The following is a 3,713-nucleotide window of genomic DNA, read 5'->3' on the forward strand; positions in this document are numbered from 1 at the left end:
GATGTAGGACGTTTCCGATTAACGTTGGGGATGCTGACGCAATCAATAGCCAATGGAAGGGCTGCATCGGCTGGCTCGGAAAGTAAGTGTAGCCTTTTATTGGTTGGCAATTTTATTTTTAAGTCGCATTTTTTTTACCTATAGAATTAGTTATCTGTACAACATATGACTTGAGTGGCTGTGCACAGCTGGGTAACTCGGGACACAACGCGGAGGACGGAACCATGGCAGTGAGGCGAGCAACCAGCCACATCACCTTGTAGAACCTAAGGGCTAAAGTAATCGAACTTATGCTGCTGAAAGAAGCAGTTTCTTGCCTGGTGTTCATCCAGGGTATGTGAACTCTAATTTTGATATTTCAAATCGGTAAATTTTATGCCTATATAGACTGAATACACCGACTACCAAAAATCGACCATCGTATGTTCATTGAGTAGGACTTGGACCACATCCGAAATCTAGTTACAGAGAAAGTCTTACTTGCACATCTGCGTAGCGTCTACCTAGAATCATAACTATAAGAGTCTTATCTGAACGACTATTCCTTCCTGCTTCGTCAAATTTTGTAACCTCCCCTCTTCGCACCTCCGCACGTTTCACATGCATCGGATGTTACCATATTGGTTCACCTCAAAATTATTTGCATATTATAAATCTCTTCGCGTACAAAAATAGTCAGTTGCTAACATTCGAGGAGCTTTGTTTTTTTTTTAATGGGCCAAATCCAAAACCGAAACTATCTCAAATAAGACTGTATTGGCGTATACATACTTTAAACGTTCCTCTAAAACAATAGAAATAATTGAATAATCGACCGTGCTAATTTATTAATACTGTTTTAGAGGAGAGTTCATTTAGAAGAAAGTTGAGACTATGTATGTGTCAATAGAACCTTATTTCAGCTAGTTTCGGCTTTGGAATCAGCCCATTTAAAAAAGGTCTCCCCATTTCTTCATTATTGACAATCATGTTGATTTCTGTTCTCTTGACAGTTGTCACGGGCAATGTTACGAATGAGGCCCCATTGCCGGCTTCTTACTCAAGCATGAGCGAGATCGTGTGCGACTTCTGCCGGAAACACGAAGTAACTTTGATCCCGAGCAATAGTACACTGCAGGAGACGAGTGGTATGTATGACGACGTCACGGTACTGTATTTTGTTTGCAGTCACGTGAGCAGATACGGACGGAGGCTACTCGGCAATCTTCATTAGCTTTAACGCAAATGAGCTGAAAGTGCTGCTCAAGAAGGAAGAGATAAGCCTGGCCACAGAAGTTTCATAGTTAATTACGTCGCCGATGCTTGGGCAGCGCCTGAAACTAATTTGTGACTGATTTCAGCACGAAGTGCGCCATGCTACTGGAGGCGTCGCCGCGCGCACTGACCTTATGTGCTCTCAATGGGAAAATTTTTGCATGAACTGTAACTGTACAGTCAAAGTAACTGTTAAAGTTTGATGGCGGTACAGTGAAACCCGACTATATCGAACTCAAATGAATAAAATTATCCATTTTACCAAACTATTTTTCAACCCGGCAACGCTTTAGTGCTAGTTCAAAGGAAACATCACGGCTACATTGAGTAAAAATATATGCGACCCTTCATACATCGACTATCGGACGGTGCGAAACGCCCAAAGTCGGGTTTCACTCACAAAGCGATGGCTTTTTTTAGCTTAAGGGGGCTTTTCCGCATAGACTTAGGAGCGCAAGCTTGCCAGTGCGCGAGTGGTGCCAAGGCGGTCAAAGGCTTCAGGGGTGCGTCGAGTACGCACAGGTGTGTATGAAGTTATTGAAGCATTGTTTACATCACTAGTGTGCTTTCTCGCGTGTACTTCTACTGCATATAACCCTCACGTCCAACTGCAAACAGTAAAAAAAAATAAATAACAACCCCCCCCCCCCTTTACTCCTTTTTTTTTTACCTTGAACCTGTCTTTTTTGCAATACTGCAAAGTGCTGCTGCAAAGCCAACTTGCGCAGTGTAGTTTACATTGAAATTGCGGAAAGTTCAATGAAAGTTTTATGTCGAATTATAGAGTATATCGAAGTATTTGATATATAGAACGAATTCCTGCTTTGCTGCGAGTTATATACGAGTTCGTTTGACTACAGTCGCAGTCGGTTACACCCAAAACTATGAGATGATTCGCTCACTTCCTCCTTGCAGCGACCTTCGCTGAGATGTTTCATTCTTGCGGCTGCCTCACCGCTTGTGCAAACATAGAGAGCCTCAGAGAAAGGCACCAAAGACCACCATGGAACCTGGTCTTGTTCCCGGACCCGGTTAAAATATACAAAGTGATGTTGTTATGGGAAAGCATCGAAAAGCTACAGGAAGTGCTGCAGCAAACGGTTAGTGATTATTCCTCGAATATATCATCAGCGCAATGACAACTAGGATTTCGTGGTCCATAAGAACGTTCGCACCATAACCTGTCAGCGTGTGGCATGTTTTAGCCATGAAATAACACACACACATACAGAGCAAAGAAACACACAACAACCAGCCACCCTTCCTTGTTGTGGGTTTCTTTGCTCTGTGTGTGTTACTTCCGGCTAAAATATGTCATTAAGCAAGTACCAAGTAGGCCAACACAGAGTCTTGTTAAAACATACATCAGCGTACTTTTCAATGACAAGAGGTTCAAGAACTTATTGTTTGTATAAGTAAAAAAGGAATCTCATTATTTCAATCTTGATGCTCTTTTCTGCTGTTTTACCTATCCGTATTTACAAGTTTCTTGAAAAAACCTGTTGCGATATTTATAGCGACGTACTTTTATATCGTTATTGTACTCATGCGGTACCTAAAATGAAGGAGCTCAAATGAATTCATTCAATCAGCACGTGAACGAATTGAAATAATATTTTCATGATATTCTGACGATTGCTGCAGGGTTCTGCCTTTCACGACTTCAACTGGCAGCTTCCAGTTATGTTGCAGTACTCACAGTTCCAATTACAGCACAGCATCTTCGTCTTTAGTGTCCATCTTTTGTAATATTTCGCTCGCTTGGTTATTCATTTTTTCCCTACTGGCGCACAGAGCCTTCTGAGTTCTCAAATCAGCATGGCCTGCCAGCTGAGTTTCAAGACAGATAAATTCATCGACGTCACAGTTGACTCGCCCGTGGAAATCAGCCGATGCAATGTGCTCGTGGTTGACAATGAGGACACTATCGGGAGCCGCCACGAAGTGGTACGTAATTGCATGTCACTTTCTGAAGACAAAATTATAACAGCATTCAGTGCAGCCACTTCTACAATTGTATGAAAGAATGCTTTTGAAATAGGCTCTCAACTCACACGGCATTTTTCTAATGCATTCCCCTATTTTGCACGGACTGATCACCAGTACAAAAGTTGTGAATGTCGAGATAGGACCAATTTGTATGCAATCTTTTTAATAATGCTATCACTCTGTGAAATGTTTTTTATAACGTGATCAGGAGTGTAGTGTTAATGAAACTGTATGTTATTCACGTTTGTTGTCCCCCCCCCCCCCCCCCCGTTTAACACTTTCGGACTAAACCAACAAATGTCTGAATAAAAAATAAATTCATTTTCGCAGCACTTAACGAATGAAAAAGTGGGTGCTTTGGGCCTAAACAGAGGCGTTCTTATTGACTGTGTTCAGTTACGAAAATCTCCCTGGATACGAGCCTACTTTAGCAGAAGAGTTCGTATTCCCAATTATTTCCAATGCGCGCG

This window comes from Rhipicephalus microplus, chromosome 4, assembly GCF_043290135.1.
Source record: "Rhipicephalus microplus isolate Deutch F79 chromosome 4, USDA_Rmic, whole genome shotgun sequence".
Lineage (NCBI taxonomy): Eukaryota > Metazoa > Arthropoda > Arachnida > Ixodida > Ixodidae > Rhipicephalus > Rhipicephalus microplus.